This window comes from Bos javanicus, chromosome 10 (assembly GCF_032452875.1).
Source record: "Bos javanicus breed banteng chromosome 10, ARS-OSU_banteng_1.0, whole genome shotgun sequence".
Classification (NCBI taxonomy): domain Eukaryota; kingdom Metazoa; phylum Chordata; class Mammalia; order Artiodactyla; family Bovidae; genus Bos; species Bos javanicus.
This window is the reverse complement of record NC_083877.1, coordinates 101339848-101365887: the sequence shown is the minus strand read 5'-3', so window position 1 is coordinate 101365887 and position 26040 is coordinate 101339848. Positions and strand designations below refer to the sequence as shown.

Here is a 26040-nt window from a genome sequence, read left to right as displayed (position 1 = left end):
CCAGTGCCCTTGGAGTAAAGGCCAGATTCCTCAGATAAGCTGGTCTCTCTCTGCCTCTCCAATCTCATCTTGTCTCATACTACACCCCCACCATGTTCTTCCCAGCTTCTGGACCTAGGCCCAGAACTCTCTTTTATTATCCACCCACCTCTTTGGCTAGATAACTTCAACAGTGTATTATTTCAAGTTTGGATTTAGATATCATGATCCCATCAAATCTTTGAGGACCGAGTTGTGTGTCCCTTCTGTGAGCTCCTATGTACATTCCTGTGAGCAAAATTACAGAGCCCTGTGGTCGCCCCAACTCAGTATTGTGACTGCTGGTTTGCTTGTCTGTTTCACTTCCTAGATTCCAGGCAGTGGGAGGGCTGGGAATTACTTGGTCGCTGATACACCGGTGCTCAGCACAAAGCCTGACACACAGTAGCTGCTCCATATGCCTTGGTGAATAGAGTTAGAAACCTCAGTCGTCCTCTGTATTCTCTCCCATCTCCCTGAATCCAACATGTACCTACGTTCTTTCTCAAAAACACCCCATCAAAAAGCATTCCGTCACCACAGCCCTGATGGCCTTAGTTTAGGTCTTCCTCCAGTCTCACCAGGCTTGCTCTGATCGCCTTGCTTTTCTTCCTGCTGAGCAATGGATAAACCCTGCAAAGCCTTTCCTGATCCTGTCTCGGTGGCACAGCTGTAACATCACTGTGAGGTTTTTACCGCGTACCTGCAACTAAATGCAAAGCATGGCCTTCTCCCGGAGAGTACTGTTTGTGTGTTGTTATCTGTTCATTTCTGCATCTCCGACATCTCATGTTGAGTGACGGCTACTAAAGCATCAATAAATAATCCAAGTAAAGAATGATTTGTGAATTGCTCTCTTTTGTAAAAACCTCTGTGAGCTCACTGTTCTTCACAGGAAAAAAAAAAAAAAAGAATTCCACAGCAGATCCCCAGAAGCCGGGCGCCTCAAGCTCCCCCCACATCCCGCCCCTTCCTATCACACATGGAGCTCTGTGCTCTCCAAGGGGACACGCCACTCCGCACCTCGGGAGGGATGCCTGCAGTGCCCTCTGCTTGCCAGTCAAGATCTGGTTCAGAGGCCGCCTTCCCTGTGAAGGTTTGCTCAGCTTCCCTGAGAGCTTCTTCCCCTTTCCCGTCTGTGGCAGCCTCTGTTCTCTCTGTGAAGTGGTCTATTTGCCAGATATTCCTCCCCTCCCCCTGCCATTACCCCTCCCCCAGTCATAATGGGTCTGAGGCGCTGGGATGAAAGGAGAGGACCTCGTTCCTGGCCTCTGGTTTGGTAGCAACTGTGATGGGTCAGGGGCCCCAGGAAGGTGCCCTGAAATGATTTGTGTTTTATGGATTAGCAGCTCAGTGGTAAGGAATCTGCCTGCAGTGCAGCAGATGTGGGTTTAATCCCTGGGTCAAGAAGATCCCCTGGGAAAGGAAATGGCAACCCTCTCCAGCATTCTTGCCTGGAGAATCCCAGGGACAGAGGAGCCTGGCGGGCTACAGTCCACGGGGTCGCAAAGCGTCGGACACGACTGAGCGACTAAAGAACGACAAAGCATAATACCAGGACCAGGAATGGGCAGACACATTGAACAGCCAACAGATGGTGAACTAGGAGGCAGCCAGTAATATGACACTGGTGGAAGGTTTTTAATTGAGAAAGTGTCCCTCCTCCTCTTAAATCATAAGACTATGCGGATGTGCACATGCGCTCAGTCGCATCCGACTCTTAGCGACCCCATGGACCGTAACCTGCCGGGCTCTGCTGTCCATAGGATTTTCCAGGCAAGAATACTGGAGTGGGTTGCCGTTTCTTACTCCAGGGGATCTTCCCAACCGAGGGATTGAACCCCCATCTCTTGTGTCTACTGTCAGACATTTTCTAAAATTTCTATAATGGACAGAGATGAAAACTTTTTACTTAAAAAATTTTAAAATGTGTCTAAAAACCTCTCAGGACTTCTCTTCTGAATATGATGGGATAACAAGAGCTAAATCTACCCTCTTGCCTGAAAGGACTAAATATATTGAACAAAATAAATGAAATGACAGTTTTCAGACTCTGAACAACAGGTCGCATGTATGCTGAAGTAAAACGTGTGACAACAACAGAACAGAGCCTGGGAGGGGATGAATGGTGACCCGTGCTTTGAAGGCGCTTAGACTCCATGAGAAGGGGCAAGATAGCACTCCAAGACAGACGGGTGAAGTGTGGATGTTGGAGGAGACTCTTGAGAGTCCTTGGACTGCAAGGAGATCCAACCAGTCCATTCTGAAGGAGATCAGCCCTGGGATTTCTTTGGAAGGAATGATGCTAAAGCTGAAACTCCAGTACTTTGGCCACCTCATGCGAAGAGTTGACTCATTGGAAAAGACTGATGCTGGGAGGGATTGGGGGCAGGAGGAGAAGGGGACGACAGAGGATGAGATGGCTGGAGGTCATCACTGACTTGATGGACGTGAGTCTGAGTGAACTCTAGAAGTTGGTGATGGACAGGGAGGCCTGGCGTGCTGCGATTCATGGGGTCGCAAATAGTCGGACATGACTGAGTGACTGAACTGAACTGAAAATAACACATCACACAGTTAAGCTAATAAGCCAGCAGGGAAGATAAAATGGAATAGTAAAAATTACTCAGGTCCTTCAAAAGAAGGCGGAAAATGAAAAAGAGAACAAAAATAGATGGAACAAACAGAAAGAAATAGTAAAGCAGTAGATTTCAACTCTGTTATACTAATAATCACATTAACTGTAATATTTAAACACCTAACTAGTCAGCACTGATTTTCAGATTAAGGGGAAGAAAAAGCAAGATCCAACTATATGGTCTACACGAGACCCACTTTATTTATTTATTCTTTTGAGACCCACTTTAAATATAAAGGCCCTGAGAAGTTAGAGAGACCCCTGGACTGCAAGGAGATCCAACCAGTTCATCCTAAAGGAGATCAGTCCTGGGTGTTCATTGGAAGGACTGATGTTGAAACTGAAACTCCAATACTTTGGCCACTGATGGGAAGAGCTGACTCATTTGAAAAGACCCTGATGCTGGAGAAGATTGAAGGCAGGAGGAGAAGGGGACGACAGAGGATGAGATGGTTGGATGGCATCACCGACTCAATGGACATGGATTTGGGTGGACTCTGAGAGTTGGTGATAGACAGGGAGGCCTGGCGTGCTGCAGTTCATGGGGTTCGCAAAGAGTCGGACACGACTGAGCGACTAAACTGGAACTGGAGAAGTTAGAAGTATAAGGATGGGAAAGATATTCCACATTAACACTGAGCAAAAGAAAGGTGGAGAGTTTATATTCATTATAGACAAAGCATAGGTTAGAGTCAGGACTACCACTAGAGGAAAGAAGAGTATTTCTAGGGGGATTTTCTACCATGAATAAAGGGACCAGTTCATCAAGAAGACATTAAACCCCAAATGCTTCAGCAACTAATAGAGCTTCAAAATACGTGAAGCACAAACTGCTGGAACGGTTAAGGAGACGTGAGCGACCATGATTACCAGTGAAGGTTTCAACACGTCTCACAGTAAACGGCAGGGTGATTAGACATAAAGTCTGCAAGGATACAGAAGACTCGAACAACACTGCTGATCAGCTTGACCTAATTAACACTTGTAGAAGACTCCACCCGCCAAGAGCAGAACACACATTCTTTTCAAGAATTGAACATTTACCAAAATAGATAATATTCTTGGCCATAAGACAAAACTCAATAAATCTAAAAGCATTCAAATCATAAAAAGTATGCTGAGGACCACCAGGGCTTAAATGAGAAAATAATAAGAGATTGGCACAAAACCCCCAGCTATTTGAAATAACATACTTTAAAATCACCCATGAATAAAAGAAGAAATAAATAGAAATTGAAAAGCATTTTGAATAAAATGAAAATTAAAATATGAAAAATGAAAGGTTATGAATGCATTTAAGAATGTTCTCATAAAAGAAAGAAGTCTTCATTTACAGGAGACATGATTCTCTATTAAAAAAAAACAACTGAATCTTAAAAAAATTAAGAACATATGTTTAGCAAAATTGCAGTATACAAACACAACTGTATTTCTAGATAGTAGCAGTATATACAATGATCAAAATTGAACTACAATATCCTTTACAGTAGCATCAGGAGTATAAAATGCTTGAGGAAAATTTGACAAAAGACGTGCAAGGCCTGTATACTGAAGACTATAAAGCATTACTGAGAAAAATTGAAGAAAACCTAAAAACATCCAGACCCTAGACAAGGCCGGGCAGCAGGCGGCCGGGCCGGCCTCGTCCCGCCGTCAGTGGCAGCGTCCCAGGCGTCTCTGAGTGAAGCCCTCTGAAGATGCCCGCGCAGGCCTCCGCCTCCCCGTCATCGGCGTGAGCAGCTCCGGGAGGCCCCGGGGCCGCGGGAGGCCGAGGCCGCTCCATCAGCGGGGCCAGGGTGCGCTCCCCCGCCGGCGGAGCGGGCAGCCCACGGGCTGCTCGGGGGCCCGCGGATGCGCTGGGACGGACGGTCAGCGCTTCGGGAGAGCCGGCCACCTCATCCGCAACCGCGGGGACAGCACCGGCCCGGCATCTCTGCGGGCGGTGAGCCGGGTCTCCCGCAGCCGGGGCGCGGGCGGAAACTGCGAGCTGCCCGGGGCTGTCCCCGGAGGACGCTCCGTGCCCGGCCCCCATCCCTGCCCGCAGGACCGCCCGCCCCGGGAGGGTTCCCAGCGCCCGGCCTCGCGCAGGACTGCGGACAGCGAGGACGCGGGGTCCAGCACGCAGCCCAGGTAGAGGGCTGCAGTCAGGAGGCGGGGTGGAGGCCTGCTCCCCCAAACCTCACCAAAGTATCCGTGTACAGAGGGGCCCCTTCCCTGGACCTGCCGTGTGCCCACCTGATACCCCGTCCCCAAGGTAGGTGCTGGAGGCCTGGCCGCTCTGCCTCCCGGGAACGGAAGATGCTCTGCGCTGATCGCCCAGTGGAGCGCCCACCCTTCACCCTTCAGTCTCTCCGGGCTCAGGGCACCCGACGCCTTTCCACAACCCTCCCTCCAGCGGGTAAACTGTGCCTTTGACTGGCTCCTGGTGCTGAAGATATTATATGCAAAGAGTTCCTGGGCTCCTGAAGTCAAGGATGGGGGTGCAGACAGCTTCCTGGCGTCTGAGACCCCAGCCTCTCCTTGCTCAGCACCAACTCCAGGTGAGGTGGGGCTAACGGGGGCTGGAGCGGCGCTGTCCCCTCTCCTCGGGTGTGTGTCCCTTAGAGACTGTCTCCTCTCCCCGGGTGTGTGTCCCTTAGACCCTGCCCCCTCTCCCTGGGGTGTGCGTCCTTAGAGATGGCCCCAGAGCCACGCTCTCGGCCAGGGTGCAGACAGACCCCTCCATTGCTCAGTGCCTCCTGGCCAGGCCCCTCCCCCGGGGTCTGCATACATATCCTATGCCCACTGCCCACGTTGCTTGCATGTTACACTCCTGGGTAAAGCGCAGCGCTGCCTCCTGGCCTGTGTCCTGCCCACCTGCAGGATGGCGGGCGGGGGGCGGTGACGGAGCTGTCATCCCAGCTGGATTTCGTGGAGGTGGGAACAGGGGCGTTGAGACGTCAAAGCAGGGGACAACTCCCAGATGCCATCGGCAGGCTTGGAACTCTGTTTACTCTCATTTCACGTGCATGTATTTTAGGGCTGTAGATTTACTCTCCTGATTTGCTTCCCATAGCTTCTTCCTGAGCACAGAATAACAATAATCGATGACGTTTATACATCACTTCTTTGGCTTTTCAAAGCCCGTTTAAGACCATTGGCATTTTCCTCACCCCGCCTGGGAGGCAGTTGGAACGGGCAGCAGTACCTTTTCCCCTGGAGAGACCCGAGCAAGAGACATGGCCGGGCGCTCGGACGGGAGAAACTTGCCCTCCCACCGCGGGGCGGGCGGCAGGAGTGGGCTGTTACTGTCACCCGAGGTGGGGTCCCCTGAGACCTGCGGTCATGGAATCCCTTCTCCATCCTGCAGGCCGGCCCTGCGGCAGCAACAGAGGACCAGCCCGCTCCGTCTTAGGCCGTGTGGACAAAGACAGTGGACTCTGAGTCCTTGCCTCCCTTTTTGTCTTTTCTTTTTGTTTGGGTGTTTTCACGGGCCTCACTTATAATAAACGGGAAGAATCTTCATTAAAGTCCATATTTCTTCTACCTTGGCCCCCTCTCCCTGCCCCGAAAAAGAAGGGCTAAATACATGGAGAGAGATGCCGTGTTCATGAGCTCCTTGGGTGGTGCCAGTGGTAAAGAATCCTGTCAGTGCAGGAGAAATAAGAGACGAGGGTTCAATCCCTGGGTCGGGAAGATCCCCTGGAGGAGGGCATGGCAGCCCACTCCAGTATCCTTGCCTGGAGAATCCCATGGACAGAGGAGCCTGGCAGGCTACAGTCCATGGGGTCACACGGAGTCAGACACGACTTAGTGACGGGGCATGAGCATGCCATGTTTATAGATCAGAAACCTCTTACTGAAAAAAAAAAGAAAGAAGGCTCTTATTGTTAAGACGTCAATTCTCCCCAAATTGATCTATAGATTCAAGGCAATCCTAATCAAAATCCCAGCAGGACTTTTTTTTTGGTAGCAACTGACAAGTTAATTTTAAATTTCATGTAGAAGTGCAAAGGACCTGAAATAGTCAGACACAACTGAGCGGCTGAAACAGCCAAAGCAACTTAAGAAAGACCAACGCTAGAAACTAATGCTATCTGATTTGAAGACTTCTTATACGGTTAAAATAATCTAGACAATGAAGTATTAGTGTAAAGACAGACAGACATACAGACCAGTGAAACTCAACAGAGTCTAGAAACAGACACACATCACACAGTCAGTTGAGTTTTTACAAGGGTGCCTAGGAAATTCAACCAAGAAATGAAAATGTTTTTTAACATCAAAACAAGTGATGTTGGAAATACTGGACAGCCAGTAACAAGAAACAAGTGACTGATACATGTAACAAGATAGATCAACCTCGAATGACTATGCTAAGTGAGAGAAGCTGAAAAAGAGCATATACTGGATCACCCCAAGTATATATAGATTCTAGAAAATGCAAACTAATTCAGAGTGACAGAGGAGTAGTGGCTACCAGGGGGTGCGGAAGGGAGGGTAGATCACCACGAGGCACAGGAAGGTTTGGAAATGATGGGAATGTTCATTATCTTTATTGTTCAGCTAGTTTCCTGGGTGCATACACGTGTCAAAACTCCTCAAACCGTCCACCTTAAATATGTGCATATTCCTATATGTCAGTTATATCTCAGTAAGGTTGAGAAAGACAGAATCTACGGTTTAAAGCAAATGGCTCTCCGGTCACGCTCTTAGCCCTGAAGTGACGCCACACCCTTGGCTGGGTTTGTGCCGGAGTAAGCGCTCCTGGGAAGGTGCATCTTAGAGCCTCTTCCTGGAGAAGAGGCAGGAGGGAGGCAGGGTCCTGGCTGGGCTTCCAGCAGGGCCAGCGCTCTGAGTTTTCACCTGGGGAAGCTAAGGACCTGCAAAGGACCTGCGTCTCTGGAGGAGGGGGTGGTCGGTGGCCAAGAGAAATCCCTCCTCTCATTCCCACTTGGTGGGAGCATAGGTTGGTCTGATGAGAGAAATGTCTTCCCCTAAGGGAAGAGGTAGGTGGCTGACAGCAGCGGGAGCCTCAAGCTCCCTCCCCCACAGGCTGTTTTTAAATTGCCATTATTTACTCACCTACTCCCCAGGATGTATCAGAGCTCTGCCAGAAGTGGCCAGAGGAATGATCTCAATAAATTCACCGCCCTGGGGAGAGAATGAACTTTCGCTGATTTATTTCTCACCAAGGAGCCTAAAGCCTACAAAAGTCATTGGAACATTTATCTTCCGCTCTTTTCCAATATCCTTAACCCTCGGACTTTACTGGACATAATTCATCTTCCTCCGAAAATTCAGAGGCTACATCAGGATCCTACAGGTGATATGGTGGGATTGTCAAAGCGGCAACATTAACATGAGATGGGCTTCAGTTTATCTCTGTGCTCCTCCGGTTTTAGTACCAGACTTATCTCATTGGAGAGAGGGGGCCGGGAAGGGGAGGCAACTCGTGACTCCAGCCCTCCATCAAAGCCGAGCAGTGAATAGCACCGTTCCCTGACTCCATCCCCCCAGGTCTACATGACGGCTTTGTTGTATGGCGTGTTTACAATGTTTAAACTCATTGCTCCTTAACTGGCCTTTAAGAACCAGAATGCTCTTCATGGGGGTAACGCTTCAAGAACCAGAAGGAACGAACAAGTTTCTTAAGTCTTTCATGCTTAAGGTGAGGCCAGGCACCGGGAGAATCGAACCCTTCTTTAAGAGCCTGCAGTGTGGTGCGGAGGCTCTGGGGTGTGGGTTCCTCCTGGTTGTCATTGTTGTTGGTGTTCGGTTGCTAAGTCATGTCCAATTCTGTGTGACGCCATGGGCTGCAGCACGCCAGGCTCCTCTGTCCTCCACTCTCTCCTGCAGTCTGCTCATCATGTCCATTGAGTCAGTGATGCTCTCTACCATCTCACCCTCTGTCACACCCTTCTCCTTCTGCCCTTAATCTTTCCCAACATTGGGGTCTTTTCCAATGAGTCAGCTCTTTGCATCAGGAGGCCAAAGTATTGGAGTTTCAGGTTCAGCATCAGTTCTTCCAAAGAATATTCGGGATTGATTTTCTTTAGGATGGACTGGTTGGATCCCCTTGCAGTCCAAGGGACTCTCAAGAGTCTTCTCCAACACCACAGTTCAAAAGCATCAATTCTTCAGTCCTCAGCTTTCTTTATAGTCCAACTCTCACATCTGTACATGACTACTGGAAAAACCACAGCTTTGACTAGACAGGCCTTTGTCAGGCACGTGACGTCTCTGCTTCCAACTTCCTTGTGCTATTCTGCCCCCAGCTCAGCATTCCTTGGCCGTGCTGGCCTGCCTCGGGGCCTTGGTGCCTGCGGTGCTCTCCCTCTGGAATGCTCTTCATCACACAGCTGACTTCAGATCTCAGCTCTAGGATCGCGCACCCCAGCCGTCGGCCACTTAAAGAACAGCCTGGCCCTCTGCCCATCGGCACGCAATCATCTCATCTGCTTTATTTTCCTTAGAGCACTTGCCCCTATCTCAAATCACCTCCTTGTGGACTTGTCATCACAGAATGAAAGCTCCCTGAGACCCTGGACCTTACTGTTTCACCTGCTGTCTCTCCAGGGCCAAGCAGATGCCTGCACCACATTGGCTCCCGTGTGGTTTTGTCCTTCTAGAGTCCTCTGAGTCTTACTCCGTGTGACTGTCGGAACCAATCCTTTATGGCTTGCTGGACCTTGTCTCCAGCCCCATTGCTGCCTTTGGAACACCGCTGCCTGGACGTGTTTCTTTCTGGCCTCCAAATCCCCTTCTGCTGCTTCAGGGCGTCGTCGGGAATCCCAGGGCCCTGGTCCCCAAGCATAACGCCGGTCGCCTGTGGAAGTCCATCTTGCAGACGCTGCTTGGGGCGCCCCGGGAGGCCCGCTGCAGTTAGCAGCATCCATTTGGGGACGCTCAGTGCTCCAAACCAGCTTCTCCAGGGTGATGCCATGCTGTGTCTTACGACAGAACACTACCCCCTGAGAAGCAATCTCTTACTAGTAGCCAAAGGGGTGGCACTTAGCTGGTGTGTGAATTTGTGTGAAAATCAGGAAGAGGCTCCCCTCTGGGCAGACATACCCCTGGATGCACGGCGTGAAGTGCATGTAGGTTTGAGCTCTCCACTCGACTCCTCTGGTGCAGTGCACGCATCAACCAGCTGTACACAGCATCTCAGAGATACCAGGTCAAGCCCCATAGGCTCGACTTTTAGCTCCCTCCCTATACGCCTCCATTTTCTGCTATTTTATATGAACTCCCAGTCATCCACAGTATAGAGAATGGAGATCTGAAATTCAAAGATAACCCCTGAATCTTACTTTCATAAATCTCACTGTCTACCAGGCCCTCGCTATGTGCCAGGTGCTGGGCTAGACACTGAAGCACATCGTCACATGTTATCAACCATGTAACATTAGCATTTTGTAAAAAAAAAATACAGAATTCAGTAGCTACATGATCCCATTATAAAATTAAAATGAATTCTTTACGTATGCCTGGAAAGGACAGTAGATAGTAGCCATATGGGGGAGCAGGATTTACAATGAGACTTTACAGCTGACATATTTCTGAATTGTCTAATATTTAAATTAGACAAAAAATAACAAGCTTACTACTTTTGTAAACAGAAAACAATAATGCTATTTTGGAAAAAATAGCATGGACTAAAAAACTGTAAGTAAAAAGTGGAATTAATAGCTTTAAATTTCAGGTTCTTTTATCAGTAAAAAAATGTAAATGCAGGGGGACTGCCCTGGTGGCCCAGTGGCCCAGTACAGGGGGCCCAGGTTCGATCCCTGGTCAGGAAGCCAGATCCTGCATGCCACGACTAAGACCTGGAACAACCAAATAAGTTTTTAAAAAGGTAAATATAAATGAAATAAATTTTTAAGTTACATGCACACCAGTGTTCACAGCAGCACTGTTTACAATTTCCAAGACACAGAAACAACCCAAGCGACCATCAACAGGCGGCGGGCTTCCGACGTGGTGTAGATACAATATTAGTCATAAAGAAGAAGGAAATATTGCCATTTGCAGCAACACAGACGGACCTAGAGAATTTCACATCAGTTCAGTACGTCAGAGAAAGACAAATGTTATGTATCACTTATATAAATCTAAAGTATAAAAAAAATACAAATGAATCTACAGGCAAAACAGGAGCACACTCACAGACATAGAAAAACTCATGGTTACCAAAGGGGAGAGGGAAGAGAGGAGGGGAAAGCTAGGAGTAATGGGGGAACAGACAGACTGCTGCGCACAGAGCAGATGAGCAGGAAGGGTTCTCTGTACAGCACAAGGGGCCACACTCGGTGTCCTGTAAGAACCTATGATGGAAAATAACGTGAAAAAATATGTGCAAACATCACTTTACCATATACCTAAAGCTGACGCAGTATTGTAAACCACCGACACTTCAGTTTAAAATTTTTAGTTTTACTTCCTGTTATGGGTGCTGGAAAGCAGGGAAATGACCCCAGATGACTTGGGTCAGAAGAGGAGATTCTGCCAAGTGTTGAATAATCCGGCCGGGAACACCACCCCACTCCACACGATGACAGCAAGTCCTCAGAGGCAGAACGATCCTGGCTTCATGCTAACAGTTAAACTGTTTGCCAGGCTAACAGTGAAATCAATCTCTAATTATAAGAAACTCCAGGCTTTTTAAACACACAGTCGTGTGTAAGCAGCTCATTACCGTGTGTCAAGCCACTGGGTGGGAAATGAGTTCTGGCACTCGCAGTTCTAATGCAGGAAGCATGCAGCTGAGAATCAATTACATGGCTCACATTCTTACAGCTCATTTCTTTCCTCCATTTGCAGGAATAACTACACAGTTAATCGTTTACTTTGTTCCCATTGTGTCATTTTAAAAAGAGAAGAGGATGACTGCCCACAGTGCAGCGAAGTTGGGGGAAAAAGTCACCCTGTTGAGCGTATACCTTGTTACCAGCGGGAAAATGCAAGTGGAGTGAAGAAGCCAGTGACCCAGTGAAGCAGAGAGGAAAGCGAAGGCGGAGAAGGCAGAAGCTTGGCCATGTCTTTGTGTGTTTACTTTGGCTCTTTATAAATGAGCACAAACATAAAAAAAGAAGAAATATGAATCAGAAAAACTCACTCAGCTGCCCTGTGCCCTGTGGCTGATTAATTGGTCCTAGAAACCACCTCCCTGCCTGGTTTGCTGTTCTGTGCCTTTTGCTTTGTTCTTCTTTTCAATTCTCTTTCATGTCTGTCTTAGTCTGAGAAATACACATAGAGCTACTCATAAAAGTAAACTTGTCATTTTAATAGAAACTCTTCAAGCCAGGAGGAATGGCAAGACATACTTAAAATGATGAAAGAAAATAACCTACAGCCCAGATTATTGTACCCAGCAAGGATTTCATTCAAGTATGAAGGAGAAATCAAAAGCTTCTCAGACAAGCAAAAGCTCAGAGAATTCTGCACCACCAAACCAGCTCTCAACAAATACTAAAGGATATTCTCTAGACAGGAAACACAAAATGGTGTATAAATTCGAACCCCAAACAATAAAGTAAATGGCAACGGGATCATACTTATCAGTCATTACCTTAAACGTAAATAGGTTGAATGCCCCAACCAAAAGACAAAGACTGGCTGAATGGATACAAAACAAGACCCCTACATATGTTGTCTACAGGAGACCCACCTCAAAATAGGGGACACATACAGACTGAAAGTGAAGGGCTGGAAAAAGATTTTCCATGCAAATAGGGACAAAAAGCAGGAGTAGCAATACTCATATCAGATAAAATAGACTTTAAACAAAGGCTGTGAAGAGAGACAAAGAAGGTCACTACATAATGATCAAAGGATCAATCCAAGAAGAAAATATAACAATTATAAATATATATGCACCCAACACGGGAGCAAGTATGTAAGACAAATGCTAACAAGTATGATATCTTATATAGTAAATATTTTTAGACAGCATTCCTGTACTGTTTGATTTTTTAAAATTGTAAACCTGGATTACTTTTATAATTTAAAACTTGGGAAAACAAAACAGTCCTAATTGTGCCATTTTCCTTACCAAACCTTTGACTTCCTGCTACCAATAATATACATCCTGGCCCTTTCCCATGAACATCCAGGGTCTTTTACCAACTCTCTCCCAAGTAACAAGTACAAATATCTTCTCATGCTTTAAAAATAAGGAACATAAGTTAAAAGGCCCATTTCCTGGAGACTCTGGAAATACCTTAAGGTAGAAACCACAATTTATATATTTATGAACTAAAGTTTTAATAATATTTAATTAGATATTAACTCATTTATCCATAAACTTTACAAGTAATAGTATAAATCTCAAAACAGAAATAGACGAGTTTTCAGTCTGTTAGTCTACTACATTATCTTGTTAGAACTGTAATGAATATATTTACTATCTTAGTTTATTTCTAGTAAACAGACTTTGTTACTGTCTTAAGCAAGGTCTGACTTGATTTCCAGACTATACTTTAGACCTCAAAACACAAAAAAGTTTTCTTACTGTGGCACAGTTCCTTTTCTTGAACCAGAAGAAGTTGATTTAAGGATAGGCTTTGTTTCCTAGACCATAGGAATAAAGGACTAGGTTCTAGTTTATCATCTTTGGCTCACATCACATTATTGGTCTTTACCTCTACCTGTTTCACTTGGTGGTCTTTTTCTGTATCTCCTCTCAAAATGTGGACACACTCTGTCAGGAACCAGTAATGCCACAGTGGTCTTCCTTTTCAGTAGGTCTTAACAGTTCAGGCTGAGTCAGAGTACACTGGGCTCCACTATATTTGTAAAGGATGTGAATCTGCTTCACAATCCTGGGTTAAAAAAAAAACACGTCATTTTCTTTATTGTTCTTAATTAGGGATCCCTGCCTAAGCTTTCTACTCAACAGAATTGGTGGGAAGTTTAGCTGATTATATAGGAGAATTCATGTAAGGCAGACAGGCTCCACCTCTCTCTAGGATCATAAACAATCTGGGTCATAATATACAACATCAGAAAATTTGGGGGAAAGGATTTGGGTCTTCAGTCCAAATCCTTTGATCACCTCTGGGAAAAAAAAAAAAAGTAAACTTGTCATTTTAAAGATCTCCCTAGTGGTAGCCTTTTACATCCCAAAGTGAAAAGTGAAAGTGTTAGTTGCTCAGTCGTGTCTGACTCTGCTCTCCCATGGACTATGGTCCATGGGTCTCCTCTGTCCATGCGATTCTCCAGCAAGAACACTAGAGCCGGTTGCCGTGCCCTCCTCCAGGGGATCTTCCCAACCCAGTGATCGAACCTGCACCTCCTGCACTGCAGGCAGGTTCTTTATATGAGCCACCAGGGAAGGCCTCACTGTCCCAAGTGGTGTGTGAAAGCCCAGTGGGTCTGCAGTCACCCTCGGTTCAGCCTGGGACGAGAGGAGGGGAGACTGGAGGGCCTTTCCTCTCTCCACTCTCCCCCCGAGTCCATCCTGGAACTTTCATTCAACACTATTCAGACATTGCGGATCACCTATCCCCTGATAAAAATTTTTTTAAATTAAAAAAACTCAGTATACCAAAAATGGTGAATTTTATGTATGTAATGTATACTTCCATAAACCTGATTTTTAAAAATCAGTGTATTTCACTGTATACAAATTATAACTCAATAAAGTTGATTTTTTTTTTAAAGGGGGAAAACCCCCACCTATTCTGGCTAGATTCTAAGGATGGAGGTGAAAGAGTCCCAGCCTCAAAAAGCTCAGAAAGCTTATCTGGAGAGATGGAGAGGAAGGGGTCATTTCTTTACAGGATGCTACGTGCTATTTTCATTATAATGATGACCATCAGAACCAATTACTTTATTGTCAGTAAAACCTTAGGACAATTCAGGTCTTACTAACATTGAAAAAAAAAAAAAACCCACCTATAACCTATTAGTAAGTTTGTGTCTCTGCTCTAAGGGAGAGGCTCACATATGCTTTCTGTGGGGTCCTTGCTAGAGGGTTCTCCTTCTTCTGGGTTCAGGACTGACTTGGTGAGGAGTCTCTAGAGTCCGTGTTCCCAGCCGCCCCCTGCCCTTCAACCAGCAGCCACCCAGCTTCCTGTTCCCGCTTAGAAGTGGCCGGTTGCATGGGAACCACAAGAGCAGACGCAAAGCTCTGTGACGGGCAAACGGCCTGCGAAACAGATCAGGGGCCACCGATCTGTTTTGCAGGAAAGGAGGAGCCATTCAGGTCAGAGACGCGGAGAGGACACACATGCGGCCACTGACTTCCGCGGCCTCCAGCCGTCGGTCTGGCCCCGTCCCGTCCGCTCTCACCCACGCTCTGGCTACTGTTTGTGACCTTCACGCACCAGCCTCCCTCCTCAGTTCAGTTCGGTTTAGTCGCTCAGTCGTGTCCGACTCTTTGGGACCCCATGGATTAAAGATTTACTGAGCATGGCCCTGCCCATCAGAACAAGACGCAGTTTCCCCTCAGTCAGTCTCTCCCATCAGGAAGCTTCCATAAGCCTCTTATCCTTCTCCATCAGGGGGCAGAGAGACTGAAAACCGCTATCACAGAAAACTAACCAATCCGATCACATGGACCACAGCCTTGTCTAACTCAGTGAAACGACGAGCCACGCCGTGTAGGGCCGCCCTCCTCTGTAACAGGTTTCAGTCTCCCGGTACCACCTGGCTTGTCGGTCCCTGCCACGGCTCTCCCGGCCCTGGCTCACTCAGACCAGGTGAGCGTGTTCTGCAGGTGATGCTGGTGCCAGCCGCAGGGCTGCAGCACCTTGGGTGGGAAGGGATGGTTCCCTTCAGGCCAGGTGAGAGATGAATGCTGGATGCCTGTCCTTATCTCTTCTGGGGGAAGAAAGCGGCTTATCTGCATCCCCCACTGTCCCTTCTGGTAAGTCCTTTCAGGCACTTTGGGAAACCTGTTTAACACTCGTGAGCTACCCATGCCCTAAATTCAATCAGAAATAAAAAACCTCAACACTTCGCTGTGCAGTGTGTGGGATCAGAGTCCTCCGACCAGGGATCAACCTGCTTTCCTGTAGGAAAAGCGTGGAGTTGTAACCCTGGGCTGCCAGGGAAGTTCCAAAGCCCCCTTGTTTTGAAGAGGCCATTTGCAAGATCTAGAGCTGAAAGGCAAGCCCGGTGCCCTCTGACCACCACCCCTCACCACACCAGATGCTTCTCACACCCACCCATGACGTGGGAGCCACAACCTACTGAGACACCGCGGGCTGTCTTCTCCCCGGGGCCCGGCTGTGAGTCAGGAAGTCGTCCCCCAAATGTAGATGAAGCCAGAAAGGTCTTCTCAGACCTGACACCAGGCAGTGGTCATCGAACAGAGCACAATGGAAGCTCAACATTTTTATGTTTTGAAAATCTGAAAACTCACGTCCGTCGCACCCGTAATCAGCCTGGAAACAGTGTGAGCCATCGGTGGGCCTCAGCACCTCCCTTCCCTTGGTTCTGGGTGAGATAAACGTTGACCACACACTGCGGCAGGTGAGACGGGCTCTGGGCGGCCAAGGAGATGCTGGTGGGCTGCACACTTCCCGTCTGTCTTTGCCAATAAGTTATCAAGCACATGGAGGGTTTTCCTTCATGAAACTCACTTTATCCTTATCTTTGTTTTCTTTTTGAATGAGTTGTGGTTGAAGGATCAGGCACAGATGTGTGTGTTTTTCTTAGAAGACCCGGGTCAGCGGCATGGAGGTGCAAGTCCCTCAGATGAGCCACTGGGTCCAACTGCTCTGTGATTTCACAGTGTGAAATGTCAGGCATGCACAGATGACCTTTAAAGTAAGCTGGAGGGTAAACTGATAGCCCAGTGCTTAAGACTCCATGATTCCAATCCAGGGGGTATGGGTTCAATCCCCGGTCAGGGAACTAGGGTCCCACATGCTGCGTGGCCAGAACAATTTTTTTCAAAAAAAGAAAGCTGGCATGGTTACTTTTTAAAATTATTTATTTATGTGTATTTGTCTGGCTGCATTGGGTCTCAGCTGTGGTATTCAAATGCTTAGTTGTGGCATGTGGGATCTAGCTCCCTGACTAGGAATTGAACCTGGGTCCCCTGCATTTGAAGTGTGAAGTCTTAGCCACTGGACCACCAGGCAAGCCCCTGCATACTTCAGTAAGCCTTGCAGCCAGGGCAGATGCTCTCAGATCAGCCTTGTGCATGATTCATCAGCCACCTTGAGCCCCACAAGCAGCTTAGTGGGGTAGCCTGTCACCTGGAAGAGAGTTTTTTCCTCATAGGTTGCTGTATTCTTTGATTTGTGTTTAATAACATGTTGTTTACAATGACATTTCATATGTGTTACTGTATGGGGCTTCCCTTATAGCTCTGTCGGTAAAGAATCTGCCTGCAATGCAGGAGAACCAGGTTCGATTCCTGGGTCAGGAGGGTCCCCTGGAGGAGGGAATGGCAGCCCACTCCAGTATTCCTGCCTGGAGAATCCCATGGACCGAGGAGCTTGGCGGGCTACAGTCCAAGGGGTCGGAAGAGTCGGACACGACTGAGCGACTAGACCCCCACCACGTGTTGTTCCTAATGACCCCTGTTCATTGTAGAAGATTCAGAACACGCAGAAAAGCAGAGAAGAGCAGTTAAAAGCCCCTCACAGCCCCGCTGTCCAGAAAAAGAGGTTACTACCGCTCTCCACAGTTCAGACTTTCCGTCAGCCAAATGGGACAAGAACAGCACAAGAGCAGGAGCTCCAGCGAGCTTACAGTGTAAAGAACTCGGTGAAGACGAGCGACAGCTCACGCAGCCCAGGTGCGTAATGGTACAGCACCTGCCTGCTGGTGCGGGAGACCACCGGGTCCGGTCCCTGGGTTGGGAGGATCCCCTGGAGAAGGAAACGGCAACCCACTCCAGTATTCCTGCCTGGAAATTCCAAGGACAGAGGGGTCTGTTGGGCTACAGTCCATGGGGTCACGAAGAAGTCAGACAGGACTGAGCAGCTGAGCACGTACCATGCTTTATTGATAATATCGTGATATATTTCCTCCAGTCTTTGTGTGTGTGTCTGTGTCTACAAACATCAACGTTTCACAAACTTTGGATCTTATGGAGGAGTTTAATTTTTCTTAAAGTTCCTTCCCACTTTAGCTGGGTTGTACCTAATCTTCCAAGGCTATGTTCTAAAAACTATCAGAGGAAGAAAGATGGAGGGTCTAAAACTAAGAAGTGTCAGCTCTGTGTATAAGGAATAGTGCTCATTCCCACCACTTGGACAGGAACTTGCAGATGTTTTTCCAGAGGCAATAATGTGCTTTCTCCTAATCATAATGGTCAAATCTAGCCTCCTATCTTATCAACTGCATAGGTTTTACAAGAAAGCTGTCTGCCAGCAATCCTACTCCTGGGCATATACAGGAGAAAATCTAATGATACATGCACCCCAGTGTTCACTGCAGCAGTATATACAACAGCCAGAACATGGAAGCGAGCGACGTGTCCATCAACAGAGGAATGGATAAAGGACTGGTGGTACATATGTATGCAGGAATATTATTCCGCCATTAAAAGGAATGAAACAGCGCCAACTGCAGAGACTTGGCGATTGTAATACAGATTGAAGTAAGCCAGAAAGAGAAAAACAAGTATCGTGTAATATCGCTTAGGTGTAGAATCTAGAAAAATGATACCAATGGACTTATCTGCAAAGCAGAAATAGAAACACAGACATAAAGAACAAATGTATGGACACAAAGCGGGGGGTGGAATGAACTGGGAGACAGGGATTGACATATATATACACTACTAGGTATAAAATAGATAACTAATGAGAACCTACTGTGTAGCACAGGAAACTCTACTCAATGCTCTGTGGTGACCTAAATAGGAAGGAAATCCAAAGAGGAGATGCATATATACCTATAGCTGATTCATCTTGCTGACTTTTACATCAGAAATTAATACAACATTGTAAAGCAACTATACGCCAATACATTTTTTTAAAATGAAGACAGTCTGGAATGAAGGCTCAATTTGCAATCACAGAAAAGGAGGCGATGCTAAGCAACCTGCACAGAGATTAGACTGGCCACCTGGGCCTCATCAGTGGGAAGACGGCATCAGTCAAGCTCATCATACGCAACTGCGGATACAAACGTGTCTCACATGGGGTCATTTTGCTCGAGAGTCTTCTTTGATGCATACACACTAGCAGTCATTCCGCATTTCCCTCCAATCCCCTTAGCTCCCAGCCACCACTAACCTACTTTCTGCCTCCATTTATCTGCCTTTTCTGGACATTTCAGAAAACTCACACAATACGTGGTCTTCTGTGACTGGCTTCTTTCACTTAGCATAATGTTTTACGCTAAGGTCTATGACTGTTTCCTCCTGTATCAAAGAAGAGTAATAATTGAACCTGCCTTGAATTGAGACGTCTTGAAGTTTAAAAGAGAAGTTGCCTAGTGTCCGGCGCAGAGGAAGCCCTCAATGCTGACGTCTCTTTGCAGAGCCAGAGAGGGGATCGGCTTACACACCCGCCAGGTCTAGAAGGATTCCGTCATCCCCGGGCGCAGGCAACAACGAGGACCCACTGCGCGTGCGCACTGCTGTCCACGGTTCAAAACGGCTCCCGGAAGGCACAGGTGAACGCCATTTCGGCGGTGAACGCTTCAGAGGGGCGGCAGCTGGGGTGATTGGAAGAGCATCCTCTTGGGCACCATGCGAATTCAGTTGGGAAAGAGCTTTGCAAACGGTGAACTAACGTAAAAATGGCAACTGTTACTTTTTCCATAAAACTTGTCCCAAAGGAAAGAGGACGCAGAATGCTGCGTGCCCTGCCGCGTGCGTGGCGCGGTGTGCGTGTCACTTCCTGTGACCCTCCACAGCCCTGCGGGGCGCCGGGGACTCATTACTGAGGCTCAGGACACGGCAAGACATCTGGGCCCGTTCTCACACCAGCGTGGACCAGAGGAGCGCAAATTCAAGCTCAAGCCTGGTGGGTGGAGGCTGATACTCTTTCTTCCACCTTAGGCTTTGCCATCTTGCGAGGGAGTTAATGCTTTAATGTCCTGGCAGTTTCCTCTTATTTATTTCCAATGTCCTTCTCTTTCTTCTTCCAGTTCCGGCAGGCGATACGTCAGTCCAAGATCGTCTTCTCACAATATCGTGAGATTTCAACCACATCGCTCCTGAGTCTTCATCTTCTCCGAAAGAGGTAGCTTGTGGTTAAACAACACTGTACGCTTGATGGGAGAACAAATATAAATTTGACTGTGTTCATTTCTATGGAGAACTATGGAGAGGCTCTTCAGGTGGCACTGCTGAGCGTGTGAGGTCCCTCCAGTTTTTATGGCCACTTGAACCTAAATGACCAAGCCACCCAACTCCCCCGACACTGGTAAATGACGTTCTTTTAAAGTTTTATGAATTGTTCGCTATTTACTTCGCTTTACTTCACTATCTACTTTCCCAGGAAAACCGATTAGAGTTCATTCTTTTGCTTAAGCTCAACGAAACACAGCCAGTGAAGATCTCTTTTTAAAAAGTATAGAACACAGTAGGCAAGACATGAAAGCAACCAGTGTCCATCAAAAGATGAATGGAAAAAGAAGACGAAGTGTGTGTGCATGTGTGTTCATTATATATATATACACACACACACAGACACATATGTGTGTGTATATATATACATATATGTGTGTGTGTGTGTACACACATTGCTGTGTGCTAAGTTGCTTCAGTAGTATTCAGCTCTTTGTAACCCTATGGACCATAGCCTGCCAGGCTCCTCTGTCCATGGGGTTTTCCAGGCAAGAATACTGAAGTGGGTTGCCCTGCCCTCCTCCAGGGGATCTTCCTGACCAGGGACTGAGCCCATGCCTCTCATGTCTCCTGCACTGGCGGGCGGGTTCTTTAGCATTAGCACCGCCTGGGAGGCCCGTACTTCTCAGCATAAAAGAAGGATGAAATAATGCCGTTTACAGCAACATGGGTGCACCCGGAGAATATTAGACTTAGTGAAGTGAGTCAGACAAAGGCAAAGTGTTAGGTGATACCAGTCACATGTGGAATCTAAAAAATAATACAAAGGATCTATATACACAACGGAAGCAGATTCTCATGCACAGAGAACAAACTTACGGATATCAAAAAAAGAAAGGGAGGGGAAAATTAGGAGTTTGGGATTAAGAGATACACAAAAGATAATACAAAAAAGATGAGCAACAGGAACAGCATTCAGTGCCTCACAGTAACCAGTAGTGGAAAAACATCTGAAAAAATGTATATGTATAGCTGAATCACTTTGCTGTAGTCTTGAAACTAACACAATATTGTAAACCAACTACACTTCAATTTTTGAAAAGTGTAAAGCATACTAGTCTCCGTGTATGAATCCTGTCCCTTTCCTACAGGGTCAGTCACATTGAACATAGAGAAAGAACATGAATAAAACTAAGGATGATGAAAACATGGCTCAGTGGAACGTTCCCATGCTGTCGGGAGAAAATAAAAGGAGCCGGCTGCACAGGGAAACAGCTGGGCCTTGCCTTACAACAGGTGGCTCCCCAGCGACCCGGCCGTCCCACCCCTCGGTGCTGCTCCCAGGACACTGGCTCCCCAAGCCTGGCCCCAGACCACCAGCGGCAGCACCGCCTCGAACTTACGACACAGGCAGAACCTCCGGTGCTGCCCCAGCCCACTGAATCAGAACCTCTGGGCACGGGGCCCAGCAGTCCGCGTTGTAACAAGTCCTCCAGAGAATTCTGATGCACACTCATGTCTGAGAACCACTACACTAGTGAAGGCTCATATAAAGATGCCCAGGAGACATCACCAAGAATGTTTTCTGGGCCACTGATCGTAATGGCACAAAAGCTGGGAAAAACTCAAATGCCCCAAGTCAGAAGAATGGAGAAGTAAACTGGAATATTCATATGACAGGATACTATGAAGACACCAAAATAAGTGAACTACAGTTAAAGGTTCCACGCAATATACATGAATCTTAGGAACATAGTATGGCGGCCTAGGAGAAGGTTGCAGTTGACTACATTCACATCATCCATCTCTTGTCAACCTCAAAGTCGAAAATGAAACAGTATATTGCTCATGGCTATACGCATATGTGATGCAAGCATAACTTTTTAACAGCTGGGGGGCTGATAACCACATACTTTGGGGTAATGGTCACTTCTTAGGGAGGGGAGGTGGGGACAGAGGGGGAGATGCAATGCTGTCGGTAACACTCCCAGTTCTTAGAGCAGGGCGTGGTTCATAGGTGTCCACCTGATTAGAATGATTTGTAAGTTATATTTGTGTTACACACATTCTTCTGTGTATATTAAACATTAAGTTCAAGCACGAGTTCGAGCTGGGCTCCCAGAGGCCCATGGGATCCATGGGATCGCAAAGAGTTGGACACAACTGATCATTACTACTACTCTCGCTATAAGTTGTTTCTCTTACTACCAGTTGATCTTCCCTGGAACCGGAAGTAAACTGCCGCTTGGAGAATTGTCACTCTTTCCCTTAATAAATTAGTTTCATTTGAAGATGGAGAACTTAACCACCTCTCAGAGTCCTGAAATGTTTGCACCACCGAGTTTATCACTTAAGATGAGAGACACAACTCCTGTTCCCGCTCTGATGGATCAGAGGGCAAAGCACCCATTTTATGTCCATGCACAGATGGATTTTCTGCCTCCCTGCCTGTCCTCACGTGGAAAGCTCTTCTAAGTGGCACGAGTTCGAGCTGGGCTCCCAGAGCCCCAGGGTCAAAGCAGGTTTGCCTTCAACCCAGGCAAGTACCAAAGCTCCATCTGTTTTCCATGATACATATTTTTCCTTATTTCCCAAAAGTATACTCAAAATGGTCACAGAATGTACTTTGTTAGATGAAACATACTTCTGGAACATCTAATAGCTTTAATAAACTATGATGAGTGAGTTTTATGTGAAGCAGAGAAAGTAGTGTACAAAAAAAAAAGTATGGTGCGTGCTTTTACTTTTAAACCGCCTGCAGAATAAATGCCCCTTTCCCCTAACAGCTTACGGGCCGTGCCCAGATCCATATGCAGAGTGCTCCCTTCCCCTTCGCGAAATGTAGAAAGGGTCTTCTTACTCTACAGAACATATGTGGTTTGGTGAAAGAAACATTTGTAAGGTACATATAATGTTTTTTTCACTTAAAAAAAATTAAGTTTGGAGACTTCCCTGGCGGTCCAGTGGTTAAGACTCTGTGCTTCCACTGCAGGGAACATGGGTTCAATCCCTGCTGAGGGATCTATCCCACATGCCATGTGGGGTGGTCAGTAAAAAATAATAATAATTAAGTTTTATTTTAGAATAGTTTTAGACTCACAAAAAAATTGCTAAAAAAAAGTACAGAGAGTTTCCTGTGCCCAACACCCAGTTTCCCCTACTATTAACAGTTCCTGTGAGTATGGTATGTTTGTTACCGGTACTAAGCGATTGTTGTTGCTATTTAGTCACTAAACAACACTTTACAACCCCACAGACGGTAGCCCGCCAGGCTCCTCCATCCATGGGGATTTCCAGGCAAGAATACTGGAGTGGATTGCCCTATTCTTCTCCAGGGGATCTTCCCAACCCAGGGATCCAACCTGCGTCTCCTGCATTGGCAGGCAGGTTCTTTACTGCTCAGCCACCACAGAAGCCAAATACAGAACAATATGAGTATGCTATATTTGTTACCACTAATAACCAATGTTGATGCATTATTATCAAGCCCCTTCTTTATTCAGACTGCCTTTGTTTTTATCTCATGTCTTTTTTATCATTACAGGATTCCATCTAATATACCATATTTAGCCATCATGTCTTGGTAGAGGGCACTGGTCTGTGACACTTGCTCAGACAGAAAATTTTGGGTGACCTTGAGAGTCTTGAGGTTTTGGTCAGGTGTTTTGTAGATCGTCCCTTAATTGGAACTTGTCTGATGCTTTCTCATGGGTGTGTGTGTGTGTGTGTGTATTATTCGCTCAGTTGTAACAAACTTTTTTTGACTGTGGCCACCAGGCTCCTCTGTCCGTGAGATTCTCCAGGCAAGAATGCTGGAGTGGGCTGCCATGCCCTCCTCCAGCTTCTCATGGTGAGACTGAGGTGATCTGTCTAGTGTCACATCCTTGGGGAGGAAGACCACAGAAGGGAAGTGCTCAGCACATCACGTCAAGGAAACTCTTTATACACGTGCCTTATCACAGATGACACGAAAGCCTTGATCACTGGCTGGGGGGTCTGACAGGCTTCTCCACCACGAAGTTACCCTGTCTGTACCCAGGCTTCTCCACCCAGCGCTCGTGGGGGAGGTCACTGCACACGCGTGAGGGCGGGAGGGGCTCCACTCACATCCCTGAGGCCGCAGCATCTCTGTAAGTCATCTGACCTCCACGGGAGGCTTGTCTCCGCTCAAGAGGCTGAATCATTCCCTTACGGTAGTATAGACTCGTGGAGAGTTACTTTCTACCTGGCTTATGGTCCGACACCATTTTATTTTATTCCTCAGATTGTCCCAGCTCTTTCAGTTGGCTCCTGTGTCCCTCTGACACACTCCCATCATTGTGGGATTTTCATCATCTTCATTTTTGAGCATTTCCTTACTTAGAGCGTATGATTTTACTAAAGCTTTCATCCTAAAATTAAGAAAATTTGTGAGCTGAGGGTAGGAGAGGACAGATACTCCTTTGAAGTCTGAGGAGCTACTATTACATTATTTTCTTTCTATAAAGTCTACCCTTTGTAGATGATCAGTCCTAACATATGTTCCTATATGTTAGCCACAAAAATTTCCCCTTTCCATCCATCTGAGGTACCTGGGTTTTCATTCTCGTTTTATGGGAAACTTCCACCAAAACAGTGCAGAACTGGGACTGCCCTGGCAGTACAAATGCTAAGACTCTCTGCTCTTGCTGCCGAGGGCCCAGGTCCAATTCTGGTCAAGGAACTACGATCCCACAAGCCGTGTGGTCAAAAAAATTTTTTAAGTGCAGAATTTGGGAAGAGTGCCCAGGATGGCAGAGTAGGAAGACCCTGAGCTTATTTCCTCCCATGGAAATACCCAAATTACAGCCACTTACTTGGCAATTGTTAACGCTGCTGCTGCTAACACTGGTGGTAACCAGCTCTTTATGACCCCGTGGACTGTAGCCCGCCAGGCTCCTCTGTCCGTGGGATTCTCCAGGCAAGGATGCTGGAGTGGGTTGCCATTTCCTCCTCCAGGGGATCTCTCAGACCCAGGGATCAGACCTGTGGCTCCTGCATTGCAGGCAGTTTCTTTACCACTGAGCCACGGGGAAGCCCCGATTGTCAATGGGAATGACCCAAAGACTGTAAGAAGAGAGCTTCTAAAACTAAAGAAGGAACCGGAATGAATCGGGTAGGAAGGGTGGGGGTGCAGTGCGGTCATGACCCACACCCCCGGGTGAGCAGCCCACGAACAGGATAATTACACATGTAGACGTTTGCTCCAGGGCTTTGAGGGCCAGCGAGCCTACTCCTGGGAGAGGCAGAGGGCTGAAGGAATAGTTGTTGAGTCGCTCAGTCGTGTCCAGCTCTTCACTACCCCATGGATTTTAGCCCGCCAGGCTCCCTTATCCAAGGGATTCTCTAGGCAAGAATACCGGGTGGGTTGCCATTTCCTCTTCCAGGGGATCTTCCTGATCCAGCGAGTGAACCTGAGTCTCCCGCATTGGCAGGCGGATTGTTTACCTCTGAGCCACCACGGAAGCCCTAGAGGAAACAGACTCCATACTTCAAGGGCACGTACAAAGCCTTACACACTATGAGACTCAGACCAGAAAAGTAATTTGAAAGGAGCCTGAGCCAGACTCATTGGCTACTCTTGAAGGGCCTCAGGGACAGGCAGGAGGCGACTGCGACTGATGCCAGGGTCCTGGACGACGGTGGCAGCCGTTCGGCAAGCCTGAGGTGCTGCGTCCCGTGACAGCGGGGAGGATGTGCTGCTGTCTGGGTTTCCACTCTCAGGTCTGTTAGTCTTGTCCGCTGCTGTAACAAGTTACCACAGGTCAGTGGCTCAGAGCAGCACAAATCCATCATCTCAGATTCGGAGGTCAGAAGTCTGACTTCACCAAGCTAAAAATGAGACCTGGCCTCCATGATGACCTAGAAGGGGGACGGGATGGGGGAGGGAGGCTTGGGACTGACTTGCATTGTCGTGGCATAAACCAACACGACACTGTACAGCAATTATCCTCCCATTAAATAATAACAATAAACAAGCCTGCAGTTCCTTACCTCTTTCTGGAGCTTCCCCCTAGCTTGTCCAGCTTTTGTTGGAATTCAGTGACCTGAGGTTACAGAGCTGGGCGCCCATCTCCCGGCGGGCTGAGAGCAGTCCCCGGGCGAGTGTCCCCTCTTCCTATCGTCGGTGGCAGAAGGGGTGGATGGAGTCCCTCTTGTGCTTTGAATCTCTTCTGCTCTATTT

The 26040-nt window shown here is 47.4% G+C and overlaps 1 protein-coding gene and 1 long non-coding RNA gene across 3 annotated transcripts in view; one reads left to right on the top strand and one right to left on the bottom strand.

Annotated features, from left to right (window-relative positions):
• The window catches only part of KCNK13 (potassium two pore domain channel subfamily K member 13), a 106722-nt gene that overhangs the window by 28182 nt on the left and 52500 nt on the right, over nucleotides 1-26040 (bottom strand). The gene's annotated exons all lie outside the window — the stretch shown is intronic.
• Nucleotides 18781-22787, top strand: LOC133255094 (uncharacterized). Of its 2 annotated transcripts, XR_009738876.1 has the most exons (3): nucleotides 18981-19572; nucleotides 19697-19974; nucleotides 20990-22787. It is a non-coding gene; the product is annotated as an uncharacterized LOC133255094 (long non-coding RNA). The 2 variants fall into 2 exon arrangements; XR_009738875.1 differs by lacking the exon at nucleotides 20990-22787 and having other exon boundaries at nucleotides 18781-19572; nucleotides 19697-19998.